A 19,171-nucleotide genomic window follows, 5' to 3' on the forward strand; every position below is an offset into this window, starting at 1 on the left:
AAAGAATCTGAATGCAATGCAAGAGACCAGGATTTGATTCTTGGGTCAGGAAAATCTTCTGGAGGAGAGAAGGACAATCCACTCCAGCATTCTTGCCTGGAGAATCCCATGGACAGAGAAGCCTGGTGGGCTACAGTCCGTGGGGTCGCAAAGAGTTGGACACAACTGAGTGACTAACACACACAGATACTCATGAAACATGTTCTTCTGAATAGCTTTAAAAAGGCAGAAAGAGGGGCTTCCCTGGTAGTCCAGTGGTTAGGGCTCTGCCTTCAAATGCAGGAGACAAAGGTTCAGTCGCTAACTGGGGAACTAAGTTCCCACATGCTGTGGTGCAACTAAATCTTCGTGTTACAAATGGAGGAGCCCACACATGCCACGACAAAGCCCAGCATAGCCAAACTATTTTTTTAAGAGAAAAAATAGATTAAAAAAGTGTAATTTCAGAGCAAGAATATGAGTAGCTATGTGCAGATGAGTAGGGGGTCCTTTGAGGAACATGTGTGAAGGAAAATCTGTGAGAAAGTGACATTTGTACAGCAGTTATTCAAAGTAGTTGAGAATGATAGAACCTACATTGTGGAATGGGGCTTCCCTGGTAGCTCAGATGGTAAAGAATCTATCTGCAATGCAGGAGACCTGGGATCGATCCCTGGATTGGCAAGATCCCCCTGGAGGAGGGCATGGCAAACCATTCCAGTATTCTTGCCTGGAGAATCTCCATAGACGGAGGAGCCTGGCGGGCTACAGCCCACAGACTCACAAAACGTCAGACACGACTAAAGCAACTTAGCACACATGTTGTGGAACAATAAATAAATTGTGGAATGCATTTTAGTATGAAAAAGTGAAGTGAAAGTGTTAGTTGCTCAGTCCTGTCCAACACTTTGTGACCCCATGGACTGTAGCCTGCAGGCTCCTCTGTCCATGGGATTTCCCAGGCAGAATACCGGAGTGGGTAGCCAGTCCCTTCTCCAGAGAATCTTCCTGACCCAAGAATCACTGGGGTCTCCCGCATTGCAGGCAGATTCTTTACTGTCTGAGCCACTAAGGAAGCCTAATTTAATATAGACAAGCACATCTGGAGAACTATGAATAAAATGTAATGAAAACTTGTATAAAACTTTCTGGTTCTTCCTCTCTTAGGACTTGGGAAAAAACTCATGTCATCTAGGGAAGACTTCGTGATCTGATCCAGTCAGGTTCCCTATCTTCCTCTTCAGTGGGTCCCACACAGCTGGCCTGTACTGGGATGTTTGTGACCTTGTATCAGAGTTCTTATTACATTTGTTGACTATTCTTAGTCTCCGCTAATGAGATCGCTCAGAGTTCGCTTTGAGTATCACATCTTAATCACTTGATTTCTGCAGACGTTTCTTTTCTCCAAATAAACTCTCCTAAATGCCTGCTGCTCTGTGCTCATTAACCTGGGAATGGCTTCTCTAACTCCAATTTGAACATTTTCTCTGACATCTGAGACTTCTGTCCTGATCAGGATTCTCTAAACAATAACAGTGGGAAGGGGATTTGACTCTTGAGTGTGAAGAAGAAGAAAAAAAAAAAATCAATGACCAATTTCCGTCTTTAAGGGGATTTTTCCCTTTATGTGGCAGTATGGACTTCACTCTCTTGCAGTGTAGCATAATTAAGATCCACCCCAACTCCACTGTCTGCCCAATTCCCAGTTAATCATTTCAAACTCAATAAGGTTTAGGTGACTTAAAGGTAACAAAATAATTAGTTAATGAGTAAATAAGTGAGCAAAGAGATGAATATTCATCTAGGATTTTTTTTTCTTGTACTCTTTTCCTTCTCTTAACCCACAATTATTGATACAGGTTTCATGATGAAAACAGCAGCTCTCATTTAAATAGCCCCAACATAATAGGACTGAATCTACATTTTCCCACATGCTGATAGGTATTAAATTGGTGACCTGTACTTTTTCTTTTCTTTGTTTTTGAAAGTATTTTATGTACTTTGCTGCAGTGGGTTCCAGCTGCCGCACACGGAATCTTCTGTTGCAGCATACAGGGCTCTCTAGTTTTAACACGCAGGCTCAGTAGTTGTGGCACATGGGCTCCCTAGTTGTGGAGTACGGGCCTAGTTGTTCTGCCTCAGGTGGGATCTTAGTTCCCCTACCAGGAATTGAACCTACATGCCCTGCACTGCAAGGCACATTCTTAACCCCTGGACCATGAGGGAAGTCCTTGGTGACCTGTATTTCTAAACAATTGCCACTTTGATGGATCATAGGAAAGATCTCTCAGATGCACAAATGTTCTAATTCAGAGCCAGACAGCAGCAGTTCCTTTTCATTGCTGCCAGATACCACATGCCAGAGATATATTCTCTTGGTAGGTTTAAAGCTTGGTCTGGTAAGGTTATTTCTAACAACTGTTAGTTTTGGAATACCAAATCCTAAATTTTCCTTTGCTCTTAAGAGGCAAAAGAATATCTCACAACCTGTAACCGATAAATTGAACATTTAGTTTCAGGTGCATGTAGCTTTTGATGTTGAAATATTTCTGAAAAAAAAAAATGGAACTTATTTAGAAATAAGCTTGAGAGGCACTTACCAGAAACAATATTATGCAGATGCTCTGGAATAGCTTCTAGGAACAGCTTATATTGGAACAGCTAAATATACAGAATAAGGACAAGGATTTTATGTTGCTTTGTTTCTCCCCCAGAATCCAAGAGAATATTCTAGGCTTCTATTTACATTCTATCAAATGGCTCACTCAATATGAAGATGTGGCCTTTATCCAGGGACTTAACTTTATGAACCACAGCACAATTGCTACCTCCTTTCTCTATCTGTATTGAATTACTCAGATACCCTAAATTTCAGTAGTCTAGCAGAACTTCAACCTAACCAGGGAGATGTCATAGTTGATTGAAATTATCCTTTCTTCAAAAGACATTACCATAAAAATGGGTATTATTTTGATTAAGTCAATCTCTTTGTGTATTCAGAAGAGGTCCCCAAAGTAAAAAAGATAATCTGGACACTATAGTTCTGTAGAAGTTACGTATGGAATACAGGCAGGTGACAGAGGTGGTAACTGTTGTAGTTAGGTTCTGAAACTTTGTTAGACTTGTACCCAGAGTGCCAGCTTAACCTGAAGAAAATGTGGAATCTCTGACATTCCTGGACATAAGCTGAATGGTATACTATTTTCAGGTTATAATCAAATCACCGAGGTTCTTCTTGGATGCCCAGGGTACTGAGCTGCAATGGGAAAGAACTGGAACAGTCTTGTTTTGACACAAGATGGATCTAAATAAATAAATAAAATACCTATATCAATAAACACATAAATAAATAAAGCAAGACTGGTCACTGGGCAGGACACCTGCTTGAAGTAAAATGAGATGACGCCCAACCAGCCATAAGGACTAGGACAAGGGCCAGACTAGGAAAGATGATAATATTTTCACAGGTCTAAGAATAGCTAGGGAAGTGGAAGTGCTCTCTTGACACAAATGCTCTCACAAGCATGTGGAGCATGGTGGTGGGGAGATCAGAACAGCTGCTGTTTGGACTGCTACCTTGGAAGGTGGCAGAAGGCAAATTTTTGGTTTCTTTTCCTGTCATCCCCATATCCCTAGACAAATGTTCTTGACATTACCTTCCAGGAAAAAGCCTTAATTATCTAATTCTCTATATTCTGCTGCCACTCTAGATCAAGCCGTCTCTCACATGTACTACTGACCTATTACTTGTGACTTCAGTCTGTTCTCATGCTAGAAGTGTGATAGTTTAAAAATCAAATAAGGCTGTATTATTTTCCATCGTGGAACTCTGCAAGAGCTTGACACTGCATATAGTATACAAAGAAATTGCTTTCCTGACCTACCAGGCTTACCAACTGAAGTGTTAGTCGTTCAGTCGTGTCTTACTCTTTGTGATCCCATGGACTGTAGATTACCAGGCTCCTCTGTTCATGGAATTCTCCAGGCAAGAATACTGGAGTGGGTAGCCTATCCCTTCTCCAGGGAATCTTCCCAACCCAGGAATAGAACTGGGGTCTCCTGCATTGCAGGTGGACTCTTTCCCAGGGCTAATGTTCTATAATGAACTGAATGTTGGCTCCCTAAAAGATGTGCTCACATCTTAAGATCCAGAACATGCAGATGTGACCTTATTTGAAAAAAATGACCTTTGCATATGTAATTGAGTATCTTGCAATGAGGTCATCCTGGATTATCCAGGTGGGCCTAAATACAATGACCTGTGTCTTTATAAGAGACACTCATACAAGAGACACATGGAGAAGACAAGCAGGCCCTGTGAAGACTGAGGCAGTGGTTGGAATTGTGTAGTCATAGACCAGGAATGTCTGGAGCCACCAGAGCTGGGAGAGGCAAAGTAGAATTCTCCCCTAAAGTTTTTGGAGAATCCTGCTGATTTCTTAATTTCAGACTTCTGTCTTTAATTGCTGGGAAATAATCAATTTATGTTGTTTTATGACATCATTTTTGTGATAATTATGGAAACCAAAGGAAACTATTATACTCCTCATTCACATCTCTTACTCTTCTGCTTTCTCACTTTCTTCCTACTAGACTAGCCTATATTTCCCCTTATTATGTTTTAAGTACAACATGCTTCTTGTTGGAAGCATGTTGGACTGCTATAACAAAATACCACAGATTGGATATCTTATAAACATCAGAACTTATTTCTCATACTTCTGGAGACCAGAAGTCAGAGACAGGTTTGGTTTGCCAGTGTGGTAGGGTAAAGGCCCTCCTCCTAGTTGCAGACTCCTCATTGTATCCTCGAATGAGGAAAGGGCTAGGGGTCTCTCTGGAGCCTCTTTTATAAGGGCATTCATAATCCCATTCATGAAGGCCCCATCCTTATGACCTAATCACCTTCCAAAGGTGCCATGTCCTAATATCATCACGTTGGTTATTAGCATTTAACATATGAATTTGGGTAAGTGGTGGACACAAACATTTAGACTATAGCACTTCCTCAAACTTGGAGAATTTATGTTAGCTCTTCTCTTTGCCTGGAATATTTTTCTCCTATATATATATATTTATGTCTGAGTTCTTTCTTGCCATTCTTAAAGTTTAATGTCTCTTTTTCAGAGGGGGTCTTCCTAGACCAAATCCATGTAATATTTCCTATCAGTCATTCCTTGACTCATCACTCTTAAATTTTCATCTCAGTACTCATCTCTATCTGATCTTTTCTGGTTTGTTTATATTATCTGTCTAAACCCTCAGAAGCAAGCTCTATGAAGCAAGACCTTTGTCACTTTCTGACTCACTGCAGAATCCTAAATGTCTAGAATCATCCTTGGTATTTAGGAAGCATTCAATTCATGTTGAATGAGATACCTAACAGAAAACCTATCCGTGCTGGAGGGGATTAAGTCGGTAATTTGGGGTATCTAGAAATGTAAAGAACAAGCCAGACCCTTAGTCACTGAGGGCCTCAGCTCTTGAATATTTTATAATAACAAAGACAAGAGTCCCTGTAAGAGGTTGCAAATAAATATGGAGGAATGGACTTGGGATAAAATTGGTAACATTTCCCAAAGTAATTCGAGAATAGAGTGTAATCTACTGGAGCATAGGATCAAAGATGAATTTGAAAAAATTATGTCATCAGGCCAAGTATGAGAATTAGACTGGAGAAGATGGTTGGGATCTGTTCTGCCTATTGGTGGAGGTCCACCAGCTATCATTAAATGATCCTAAAGACTAACAACATTGGAAATAAGTTAGATATGGGTAACCAGAGGTAAAACTGCAATTCCCAACTGCTTTGGAAGAGAAGAGACTTGGCCTTCTGATTAGCTGGGAATGATAATTTTCTAGTGAACTAACTCTAGGGAAGTAGATTTTTCCTAACAGGGAGAGATCCTGATTAGGTTTAAATTTCCTTTAGTACATGCTTACATTTGAATGCAAGAACTTAAAATGATCCAGTATGCTCTCAATGGTGCTACAGCATGGTTATGTAGAAAACCTCATACCCCGCAGGGCAGGGCTCACACTGAGTCCTCACATTATCTGGCTATGGGGTTAGGCACAGAGATCCTGGATGGTGCCATTATTCAGCCTTCTGTACCCTATCCATCTTACCGGCAACTAAAAAGCTCAATGAGGATATCCTAGTCCAATTCAGAAATTAAGTAATGCATATCTTCTGAGGATAATGAATGTCCTATGAGAATAAAGTAAACCAGTAGCACTTTCTGTTATACACATAGGAGGTCTTAGAAGTCACTCTGTTGAAACCACTATCTTTGTGAATTTCCTACAGGTTGGTGAGTGCCCTAGTAAAGTATTCTTGGGGGGCCTTTGTGACTTTCTCACAGCATTATCTTAATGACAGCATCCAGAGACCCATGGAAATCCTATTTTGAGGCTTATAGTCATTTTAGAGTTTCCAGAGATAGGATCTCTTGAGGTGTCCTCTCCAGCGGCATAACTTATAAAAGTGATTTTAGCATTTTTCATCCCTTATGACTTTCCCACAAGTTCTCCATTGTTCTTGTTAGCTGAATATTTGAAAATAAAGTTAAAAAAAATCAGGCTTTGAAAAGACCTTCTCTATGTGTGCATCTGTAGACATAAATGCGGGAAAATATATAGAATGCATGGGTGCTGATGTTTTGTGTCATTTATCCTCATTTGTGAGGGGAAATGGGATAAGTCACTTATGACTGTACCAATCCTGGTCCATTCTTGATTACTGCACTCATGAAGATAAATGCCACACTTACGCAGACCACAAGTATCCTGTGTCCTTTCTGACCAGGAATTTAGATCAGTTACAGCAGAAGGCTGTGATTTGAAAATCAAAGACACTTTAGTATGTACCATCTCTTACTCCCACACATCTTGATCTCCAAAGTGAAATGAGGATACCACTAGGAGCCAAAAAAACTTTTATGTAGCATATAGATTTACATCCATGTATATCCTTCAGGTACTTCATTCTAAGTAAGAGTTATTTCCTGTGCATGGCCAGAACAGTGTTTTGTAGTGGCCATGTACTAGTTAATAGAAGATGGTCTTGATTTTCCCAAGCTTACAGATGGTATAATGAAGAGAATACTGTGGGGAAAAAATGATGAGCAAATCATTAATTGTCTCCATGGGAAAGTCAAATAACAAAGGAGGAAGTCACAATAGAACTATGAGAAGTCATAGTATTTGAGCAGCGATGTTAAGAGAAAATAGCATGAATACCTTGATGTACCAATGTCTGTACCATTGGATTTAGGGTTATGGCAGAGCAAGTGGTTGACTTTTCTGCTCTATGTTTGTGGACCTGATACAGATAATCAGTAGACATGACCTCTTTATATCTCAGTACTGAATGTGCTTATTCTGGTTTTATTTTAATTACCCATTCACAAATTGAATGTTTTAAGCTAGAAGACCTTCCACCAAAATCAAAGTATTGGCTCTTTTTGGTACATAAACGTTTTTACAATGAGAAGTAAACTGAAGAGGATTTCCATACATTTCAGAAATTTGATTGGGAAACTATTTCCGAAATTATTGTTCATCTTTGGGAACTATCAATATTAGCTTGGACTATATGAAATTGTTGATGTCAACAGGTTTTGATTATGAAATAGCAACTTTTTGAGGTTTGCTCTAATTGTGCTGATTAATTAAGTGATTTAGATTCAGGATGTACTTTCACCACTGTTTTTTTCTGTTTATAACCAACTAAGCTCTTTCATCCACTTATTTAGGAAATACTTACCGAATGCACACTATGTGGCAGTTACTGGGTTGTGCATGCACATAAAATGGGATATAGTGCCTGTCGCATTAGGACACGTAGTCTAATGATGCAGAAAGACAAGTAAGTGCAATGTGGATGACTAACATGAAAGTTGATAATTGCTCAATAAATGTTCTTTTCATTTTCTTCATATGGAAGTAATAGTGAAATCTGTTCAAGGAACAAAAAAAGCAGTTTCCTATGAATTTTGAGAATGTTGGAAGAACTCACAGCATAAGTAGCTTCTTCCCTCCCTTAATATATTCATGTTAAAAACATATATTGGGCAGAGCACTAGTCTAGGGCTCCGAAGATTTAACTTCTTATATCAATAGCTACTATATGTTAGCTTTTTAAACTTGATAACATTATTTAACTTCCTTAAATGTTAACATCTCATCTGAAAAATGAAAAACAAAGTATAATCATTTCTGCGTACTTTCCATAATTATGAAGGTCTGATATGATAATGTATGTGAGAAGATGTTCTAATCTGTGATGAATAATAGAAACAAAAGTTACCATTCTCATAACCATCTTTCTTATTTCCAATCTTGTTTCCATGGTGATATGTAAAAAGTAAATGGTTTACCATCTTGATTTATATTTTCCATGTTCAGGCATGATCACATATTTAGGGATGTGTACCGCATTCAACACCAGATAATCATTTCATAAAAGTGGGTAAACTTTTAGCCACTCTCCAAGTGTTTAGAGGTAGTGCTAATGATAAAGAAGCTGTCTGCCAATGCAGGAGACATAAGAGATGTAGGTTCGATCACTGGGTCAGAAAGATCCCCTGGAGGAGGGCATGGCAACCCACTCGGGTATTCTTGCCTGGGAAACCCCATGGACAGAATAGCCAGGGAGTGGGCTACAGCCCATGGGGATCACAAAGCATGAGGCATGACCTAACAACAACGACAACAGCAAAACAAGGAAGCTGTGTGTCCAGAGTGAAATGAGTAAGGTGATAGTGGTAGCAAGATAGGATTAAAGAAGGAGAGATGCAGAATGAAACTCTAAATGGCCCCCTAGGCCACTGGAAGCCCTGTAATATTGAGTGACATCAGAAGCCACTGAGCACTGAGCAGAAGATCGAATGTGATCTGACTTTCATTTTGATAGGATCTCTCTACAATGTGGAGAAAAGACTGAAGAGGGGCAAGAACAGAAGCAAAGAAACCAAATATTGAAACAGGTTGTTGAAATCATCCAATTATAATGACTAATATGCAGCAATGGAGGTGGGAAGTGCCAAGACTCTTGATAACCAGAATTTCCATCGTGTAGGCAATAGGCTGTAAAGGTAATAAGATATAGAAATAATAGGATGCAAAATTGGGGATGAGACCAAAAAATAAGTATCAAGGGGACTTTGTCCTGAGCTCTTACGAGGATGGTCCCTGGAACCATTGTTTGGCACTCGGTAAGAGGTTAATTTTTTTTTTTTTGGAAGGCATGAGTGAATGGAGTTGCTGTTAGAAAGTCTTTGTTAGGGATAGGGGTTGAATTGGAATCAAGAGTTTTATTTTTTGACAGGTTGACTTTTGGTGCCTTCAAGTGGAAGTCTTGCATTAGCAGTTATAGACATATACTACAAGTCTACATTGCCAGCTGGAGATAAATGTTTGGCAGTGTTCAGTTTGTAGATGATTTCTAAACTCACTGTAGGATTCACTTAGAGAATCACTTAGACAAAGGAGAGGCTCACTAACAGAGCCCTGGTACACTCCAACGTTTAGAAGCCCCAGATCTACCGATGGAATTTGAGCAGAGTAAACAAAGAGGTAGGGGAGAGAGAGAGCAGTTTCCTAGGAGTCAAGTGCAGAGAGTGTTTCAGGAAGGACAGAAAAGTCACTTATGTCAAATGTTGCTAATTTTCACCTAGCTGAAAACTAAGAATCAGCCACTGGATTTAGTAATAAACACAGCTTTGACTCCCAACTCTTTGTTGCCCTCTCTACACATACTCATTCCTACCCACTGCCTTACTCTCACATTGTTTATAAATACCAGGCATGTTACCTTCTAACTCAAATTTCATATTTCCTACTGAAGTATTGTTAATGGTTCCTGAAACCATGGGATTTAGGGAAACTTCCTGTAAGTCTGAGTTACGTGTTTTGCAAAACCAATGATATAAAGTCCACATAGCATCTCTGAAATAAATGTTAATCATATTCACTTTTACTTATACAGTAATAATACTATTTGAGAAGTTTGAGAAGCTCTTTTACTTACATTATCTGTTCCAAACAAAAATCTCTAATATAGCAAAATGCCCAGCTTTGAAGCTTACACTATCAAACCAAACAGCTGCTAATGCCTCCTTGTTGGAATCAACCACAAATCCAGTCTTCCCTCCTCTTTATTCCTTGATGATTTTAACATCTGCCTCCCTGATGTTCTCTTCAGCCCTCCTCCTGATATAATTCTTGGTGATTTCAATATTCGTGTCAGTCCCTTGATCTTGATTGCTAATTTCATGGATTTCTTCCATCTGCATTTTCTAGTTGTTTCCGGTTTGTACCAACTGTATGGTGAAGTTTGGGCTAGAAAGATTTATAATTTGTTGGTATTAGAAATCATTTAGTTTACTTCACTATACTTTGCAAAATGCCAGCTCTATTCCTTTGCTCCAAGTACTGTGTGACCCTCTATCTTTGATTCTAATTTTTGATTTACCATTGTCACAGGAGTGTTGGGAAGGGAGTAGTGGTAGATGAGGGATGCACAGGAGGAAGAAATGTTAGTATCTCTCTTGCTTGGGGATGTAGAAAATATCCCTAGAAAATATCCCAGTTAGAGTTTGCAGCAGTTGCCTATGTCAAACTCTTAACAGCCCATTTGATTTTAATATTTCAGAGTATCTCTTTAACTATTTCCTATCCATCTTCAAAAGACATGATCTCATTTGATCTGAAGAGGTGGTTCTGAACAGGATGGAGGATCAGAGAGAAAATGTGACTTGTTTCAGGTTGTACATCTAATAAGTCAGAACCAAGTATAGACAACAGATCTTCCAACTCTAAATGTGTTTTTTTAATTGGCATTAAACAATGCATTGTTCAAAATGGCCAGTGGTTAAAATAGCTGCCTTGGCTTTTTGCCCAGAAGAATGTAAAAATACAGTGGCAATTTAATAAATATTGTCACCAGTGTTGTCTGTGGTGATGGGGGGAACAGCAGATCGAGAAATGTGCTGAATTATTCTAATGGATGCTTTTTCCCCCTCTTAGATTGGCAAACACACTGCCTGTTTACAGCACGGAGGCCACAATGGAGAGCTAGGTGGGTGATGATTCATGCTAAATCTTTGCCACAATATGCTGAACACTACAGCAGCAGCTAATGTGAAGTGGCTCATTATACACTGTCAAATCCAATAACAGCCAAAGACTGGCTTTGCTGCAGCACGAGCAACTTGTGGGAAGCCTAGCTACTGCAAACCACTACTGAATTGCAAAAAAAAAAAAAGAAAGAAAGAAAAACACAACAGGCTTCAAGAGAGTGGAAAAGACAGAGTCACTGAGTCATATTTGCAAATTTCTGTTTGTCACTTTAGAAATGGCCTTCATGGTCCCAGCCCAGCTTGACGCCAGAGATGGCTCTCCTTGGGATTCCTTTCTCTTGTGAGCACCTCTCCCTTCAGTTATATTTTATGGGCTAAAGATGATCTCAGGGCCACTGCGCATAGACAGAGCTGGAAATGTGGTTCTCTTCTGGAAATATTCCTGAAGCTCCCCCTCCCCTCTCCACCCTCCACCACCCAGTGATGCCATTCACATAAACACATTTACCTTCTACTGCCCCACGGCATCTGTGGATGGTATTTCTACATAATAGAGAAAGAAGATCAGGAGGCAGGAGGCAGAAATACTGCCTCCTTGCTTTAAGACTTAGGATCATGTGTATTTTTGTCTTCATTATACTGTGATGTCCTATAAAGCAGGATCCTGGATTTATTTATCTACTTAGTCTAATGTCTATGAGCCATAGCTGACCCTCTACAAATATTTATCAACAAAATTAATGTTGTTGATAAATATAAATACAATAAAATCCATAATGAAGCTTGAGTTTAGTCTTCTTGCCTCCCTTGTTCCAGCCACAGGGCCTGACACATAGTAGGTGGACATCAGGTACTTGTTTACTGAAAGAACAAAGATATGAATGAGTCCCTCACTCATATGGTTCCCTGCTGCCTAATTAAAGTCTCAGCAAACCTCTTCCAACCATCAGATACAGAAAAGTCATGGCTTCCAGTCATTCTTTGCCAGACCACCAGGAATAATGCCCTCAAAGTGGTTGTTTATTTTGGAAAGCAGAAACTAATCTGAAGCTATTTTCTTTATTTTTATATTCAAATGCCTGTAAAACAGAAAAACCCCAGAGACCTATTCATTGCTCACAAATGATCTATGGGGTAATAATGTGCTTGCTGTTCCAGCTGTGCTGCACTTTGGTGCCATCCTGGGTTTAATTGAAAATATGCTGTGACCTTGGTTTTGTTTGCTGGATATGGGGGAGGGGGTAATTGGCATGAAGCCTCCAAAGAACTCCCTCTTAACAGAATGTCATTTGGCTAATTTGGGGTTCGCCTGCAGGAAATAACGTGTGAAGTCCTAGAAAAACAAGGTGCATTTAATTTGCATGCAACTCATATGAAGCTAATGATAAAAAAAAAAACACAACTTTTTTATTTAGCCATACTTATTCATTGAATTCTAAATACTGTGAGGATGATAATGGTATTGTGTCTTACAGTGTCATGTTTCATCATAATTAAATAAACAGCTTATGAATTGCAGTCCAAAAAATGTCTGTGTTCCACTCTTAACTTAAGAGGGTTTCCATAGAAACCATGGGCCGCGAATTTAACTGACATTTATTGGACTTGAGGCTATATGTAGCATTGATAGCGCTCTGTGTTTCTCTCTGCCCCTCTGTGTATATGTCTTTCTTTTCCTTTAACCTTCACAACCATCTCTTCCCCTCTCGGTCCCCTCCCCCTCTCCACCTTCCTCCCCCTTTTCTCTTATTAGCAATGAGGAAGTAATTTGGACTCAGTTAGATTTAACAAATGCAATAATACTAAAATGAGCTCTGATACTTAAGTGTAATTGTGTTATTAGCTGGAAATGTTTTTCTTCAAAAACAAAAGAATTGAGAGTGAAGTTTACTGAAGTGGTGCATGCTTATAAGAAGAAAGCTTTAGCTGCCAGTTGAAAGTCTGCAGGCAACATATCACAGTCCACATTCATACCCCAGCGATGGTTTTTCCTTGATTTAGTTACCCCAGACTGATGTTTCTCTTCCGTCCTAATTTTCACTCTTCTAAATGGAACATATAATCATTGTGCTGATCATATTCCAATAGAAAGGAGGAGTTTACTTAGAAAGACAAAAACATTCTATATACTGTGTAACTGTGCCAGAGAATTGACTAGGTACTTTCCTTTAGGTTGTCTTAGTTAATGCCACAAAATGTATAGCCAGGCCATGGACTGAGTGGAAAATGAAACTGGAGCAGGTGGTTGAAATTCAGGCTTCATCACAGTCTGGATCTCAACCTTGCATATAGCGCTTCAATACTCTGTCTCAGAAACAGACTCACAGACTTGGAGAATGAACTCATGATTATCAGTGGGGGAAGGATGGGAAGGAGGGATTGTTAGGAAGTTTGGGATTGGTGTGTACACATGCATTTAAAATGGATAACAAATAAGAACCTACTGTATAGCACAGGGAACTCTCTTCAGTATTATGTGGCAGCCTGGATGGGAGGGGAGTTTAGAGCAGAATGGACACATGTATGTGTATGGCTGAGTCCCTTTGCTGTTCACGAGAAACTATCACAAAATTGCTAATTGTTTGTTTGTTAGTTGCTCAGTTGCCTCCAACTCTATGACCCCATAGACTGTAGCCCACCAGGCTCCTCTGGCCATGGAATTCTCCAGGAAAGAATACTCTAGTGGATAGTCATTCCCTTCTCCAGGGGATCTTTCTGACCAGGGATTGAACCCACCCAGGCCTCCTGTATAGCAGGTAGATTCTTTATGGTCTGAGCCGTCAGGGAAGCCTTACTCCAATATACAGTAAAAAGTTTAAAATAAAATAAATAAATATTCTGTCTCAGTTTCTCAAAGACAGAATGAATATGAGCATTTTTAAGAAATGGGGTTTTATTAGGATGAGACACGCTAATACAGATAGTATACCTTAGTAGCGGTCCTTGTCTTCATCGCTTTATAAATGAGGAAAATGAGCAGCCAAAAAAGTGAGTCAGGTATCCAAAAGTTGCACAGCTAATAGAAAGTGGATTCGTCCATTGCAGTGATGAAAAGGAGAGGACTTAGACCTGAAGTCAGTTACTAATTGTGCAATTTGGGGTAAGTGACAAAGCTCTAGAGTATCTGTTTCATGCAGTTTTTATAAGGATTAAATAAAACTGTGCATGTAAAGTACACAGAGAGTCAGCCATATAGAAATTTATGGGCTATGCTTTTTACTTTTTCTCTCCCTCCCAACTTTCTGATTTGTTTTATTTGTATGGACACAAAGTGAAAAAACAATCAGTCTCCTAACACTGTGTAATACATCTAGTTTTAAATTATTTCATAATTCATAAACTATCTCAAGCTATACTGATAACAATGAGAAAGGAAAGGCAGATAAGATCACATCCATTTTTATAGGTCGGGAGAAGTGAAATTTAGAGTTGTTATTGACAAGGTTTCCATATAGTAAATGAGGAAATGGAGTTTGGACTTCGTTCCCTAGGATTTCTTTTTATAATTAAAACTCTCAAAGTCTATTATTCTTAATTTGGGTCCCATGTTCATGAAGTCCCATGTTCTAACTTACCTATCTAATCAATGGGCTTCCCAGGTGGCTCAATGGTAAAAAAAGTTCACCTTCAATGCAGGAGATGCAAGAGACTCAGGTTCAATCCCAGGGTTGGGAAGATCCCCTGGAGAAGGAAATGACAACTCATTCCAGTATTCTTGACTGGAAAATTCCATGGACAGAGGAGCCTGGTAGTCTATAGTTCCTGGGATTGCAAAAGAGTAGGACATGACTGAACACACACACACACGTCTAGTCAGTGTTGAGAGAGAGAAAGTTTTAGCAGGAAAGAAGAAAGGAAGGTGAGGAGGTGGTAACTGCAAAGTCTGTCTCTTGCAGACTGTCTTTAGGTCATTCTCCCAGGATCCAAAGGGGGATGCAGAAATATAATCTTCAATTCCAGGTATAAATGAGGCATTGATTTTATAGGGCAATGAGTCTTAATATTGCTGGTTTAAAAAGGGCAGGGGGAGAAAAAATGCTAAAGAAGCCAGGTATCAATCAGAGATGTGGGTAGGTACCTAGTGAGTTCAGAAAAGAATATACAGCTAGGACAAGAGAGTGATGGGACAGGGTTTCTGGAGAGAGTGATTGTTCCTCCTCCTACCCTTCACATAGGCCCACATGCACACATGCATATTCAAGACTAAACAGAACAAATATTTCTTTGAAATATAACCATTGTATGGCTCCAGAGAGCTCCTGCTGCTGCTGCTGCTGCTAAGTCGCTTCAGTCGTGTCCGACTCTGTGCGACCCCATAGACGGCAGCCCACCAGGCTCCTCCATCCCTGGGATTCTCCAGGCAAGAACACTGGAGTGGGTTGCCATTTCCTTCTCCAATGCATGAAAGTGAAAAGTGAAAGTGAAGTCGCTCAGTCGTGTCTGACTCCTAGCGACCCCATGGACTGCAGGCTCCTCCGTCCATGGGATTTTCCAGGCAAGAGTACTGGAGTGGGTTGCCATTGCCTTCTCCTAGCAGGAGGTAAAAATGTTAGCTCTGCCATTTTTATTTGTTCTGTGCTTCTGCCTGCCTTATGACCAGAATATTCATTCTGTGTTGTCTATAGAAGCATTTCTTTAAGCTCCTTTCTCCAATTTGTGTTAGTTTAGTTAAAACTAAATAAAATAATTCCCAAAGTCACTTAGCTAGACACATGGAGATAGCAGTCCATCACGATGTACTAAAACCACAGGGACACAGAATGACACTATAGAAAACTCCTCCGAGTTGTGGAACTCCCTCTCCTGCTCAGGATTCCTCACAAAAGTTACATGACACATGGTACTATTGCCAAATTAGTGGAACTTAATCTCTTTCTTCTTTCTTATATGACAGTGAATGATAAATAGAAAGTTTAATATTTTTTCTTTTATGCCCTCATAGATCATCCTGTTAGTTTTGGGGTTGAGAAAAATGTGTAAGAAAAGGAATTCCTCCATGTGCTCTAGAGCAGGATTAACAAACTTTCTATGGCGGGTCAGAGAGTAAGTGTTTTGAAGCTGTATAGGTTTTTCTTGCAAGCCATAGTTTAGCACAACTACACAATTTGGCACATTAATAGGAAAGCAGCCATAGGAAATATAGATATGAATGGGTGTGGCAGTGTTCCAATAAAACTCTATTGACAAAAACAAGTAGTGGGCCAAATTTTATCTGTGGATAGTGTTACTGATCTTGGAGGTTTTCGTTTTTTGGTTTTTTTTTTTTTTTTTTGCCTACATATCCATCCATCTTGTGTTTCTGTTCACGTGGCAACTACAGCTTAAAAGATAAAACTGGAAAGTGTGTGGTTACAACAATATCATAATTACCCTCATTTTGTGGGTTTTACTCTTTGTTATACTTATTTTTTGGAGAAGGCGATCGCACCCCACTCCAGTACTCTTGCCTGGAAAATCCCATGGACGGAGGAGCCTGGTAGGCTGCAGTCCATGGGGTCACAAAGAGTTGGACACGACTGAGCAACTTCACTTTCACTTTTCACTTTCATGCATTGGAGAAGAAAATGGCAACCCACTCCAGTGTTCTTGCCTGGAGAATCCCAGGGACAGAGGAGCCTGGTGGGCTGCCGTCTATGGGGTTGCACAGAGTTGGACACGACTGAAGCGACTTGGCAGAAGCAGCAGCAGCATACTTATTTTTGAATAAATTTATCCTTTCAGTATTCCTGTGGCATAGGAAGACATAGATAGTCTGTAAGGTGTCACCCCACAACTATAATATCTGTATTGGGATATGCCTGTCACCATTGTGGTTTTTCAATTGGATTATTCTTTCTAAAGTGCATTCTTTAGGGAATAAAGATGATGGGAGAGATAACCAAAAAGTAATTTTCACTATCTAAATCATGAAGAAAGTAGCTAACTAATGGCTTGAATAAGGACATGCATAGACTTCTCTACTTTCTTACCCCATTAAGATACCATAGGATATCCAGTTCTTTCTTGCTTGTATATTCCTGAGTTTTTTCCATGATATAGTTTTGGAAATAAGTCATTGTAGGCAAATGAATGACAGGGAGTTATGGCTTTGCTTGGTACTGTGTTAACTGAAGCTTGTGCATCCTGGAACTGAGTCCTAATTTTGCAAAGTTCCATGGTAACTGAGAGCAAATCTGTTATAAAAGGACTGTGTAAAAAAAAAGGGGACTTGTTTTCTATAATGCATGACCTCTGGTTAACACAGCAGGCAGGGAACAAAATGAGGACTGCCTTGAGTAAATAAATAAGAATCTTATTTCCAAATGCCTGCATTTGCCATATAATTCCCTCTTTTGTGGTCATTAAGGGAAAACAAAGAAATCACAGATGACAGTCACTTCCAGTATCTGACATGTCATCACCCAGGTTTCCTCATTATGCAATGTGAACAGTGTTGAGGTTACATGAAACCAGTTCCAGGTTCAATTAGGAGGCCATCCCTGCTATCTGTATTCTGATTAAACAACACTGCCTGGAAATCACAGAAAGAGTCTACTCTGTTTCCTCCCCTTGCTCACATCTCATAACCAGACTCAATTAAAGACTTTCCTTATCATGTTTTTCTGGGTCATTTGGGTGAATTTATAAAACTCTTAAGTCATGCTGAAAATTGGAAGGGGATGGCCCTGAGATCTTCAATAGGAGCCAGGACCAAATGTATAGGACTTGTTTTAATGTTTTCAGTTCAGTTCAGTTTAGTTGATCTGTCGTGTCCGACTCTTTGTGACCCCATGAACCGAAGCAGGCCAGGCCTCCCTGTCCATCACTAACTCCCGGAGTTCACCCAAACTCATGTTATCGAGTCAGTGATGCCATCCAACCATCTCATCCTCTGTCGTCCCCTTCTCTTCCTGCCCTCAATCTTTCCCAGCATCAGGGTCTTTTCAAATGAGTCAGCTCTTTGCATCAGGTGGCAAAAGTATTAGTGCTTCAGCTTTAACATCAGTCCTTCCAATGAACACCTAGGACTGATCTCCTTCAGAATGGACTGGTTGGATCTCCTTGCAGTCCAAGGGACTCTCAAGAGTCTTCTCCAACACCACAGTTCAGAAGCATCAATTCTTCAGTGCTCAGCTTTCTTTATAGTCCAAATTTCACATCCATTCATGACTATTGGAAAAACCATAGCCTTGACTAGATGGACATTTGTTGACAAAGTAATGTCTCTGCTTTTTAATATGCTATCTAGGTTGGTCATAACTTTCCTTCCAAGGAGTAAGCATCTTTTAATTTCATGGCTATGATCACCATCTGCAGTGATTTTGGAGCCCAGAAAAAGTCAGCCACTGTTTCCACTGTTTCCCCATCTGTTTCCCATGACGTGATGGGACCGGATGCCATGATCTTAGTTTTCTGAATGTTGAGCTTTGAGCCAACTTTTTCACTCTCCTCTTTCATTTTCATCAATAAGCTTTTGAGTTCCTCTTCACTTTCTGCCATAAGGGTGGTGTCATCTGCACATCTGAGGTGATTGATATTTCTCCTGGCAATCTTGATTCCAGCTTGTGCTTCTTCCAGCCCAGCGCTTCTCATGATGTACTCTGCATATAAGTTAAATAAGCAGGGTGACAACATACAGCCCTGATGTACTCCTTTCCTGATTTGGAACCAGTTATTCCATGTCCAGTTCTAACTGTTGCTTCCTGACTTGCATACAGGTTTCTCAAGAGGCAGGTCAGGTGGTCTGGTATTCCCATCTCTTTCAGAATTTCCCACAGTTCATTGTGATACACAAAGTCAAAGGCTTTGGCATAGTCTGATCTTTTAGAGAGTCCCAAATATATATAGATGTGAAGCAGTCAATGATGGGTCAGGAATCAGGAGACCTAGTGAAGTGTAAAGGGAGTCTCACCAAGTTAAGGACTGTGCACCAGATATAGGAAAAAAGCATGCTGTCATGTCAGCCTATATTATAGGTAAAAAACAGAGCTTAGTACAGGTCCTTATTAACTCAAACCTCAATTATTGACATAATTTTGTAGTTGACCTTCAGGCCTTACAGTGTTCTCTTTCCTAGCCATATCCCATATTATTCAAATTTGCTTTTCCATACTCTTCTCATTGTTCTA

The 19,171-nt window shown here is 39.9% G+C and overlaps 1 protein-coding gene across 4 annotated transcripts in view; it reads left to right on the forward strand.

Annotated features, from left to right (window-relative positions):
• LRRC4C (leucine rich repeat containing 4C) overlaps positions 1 to 19,171 on the forward strand; it is a 198,007-nt gene that overhangs the window by 158,866 nt on the left and 19,970 nt on the right. For 2 of the 4 annotated variants that reach the window (XM_005893923.3, XM_070383536.1), the window contains exon 2: positions 11,011 to 11,062. The exons of the other annotated variants lie outside the window; for them this stretch is intronic. The gene's annotated coding sequence lies outside the window, so the exon portion shown is untranslated. The remainder of the gene's footprint in view (positions 1 to 11,010; positions 11,063 to 19,171) is intronic. 4 annotated transcript variants of the gene reach the window in all.

The sequence above is a fragment of the Bos mutus genome, chromosome 15 (genome assembly GCF_027580195.1).
Source record: "Bos mutus isolate GX-2022 chromosome 15, NWIPB_WYAK_1.1, whole genome shotgun sequence".
Lineage (NCBI taxonomy): Eukaryota > Metazoa > Chordata > Mammalia > Artiodactyla > Bovidae > Bos > Bos mutus.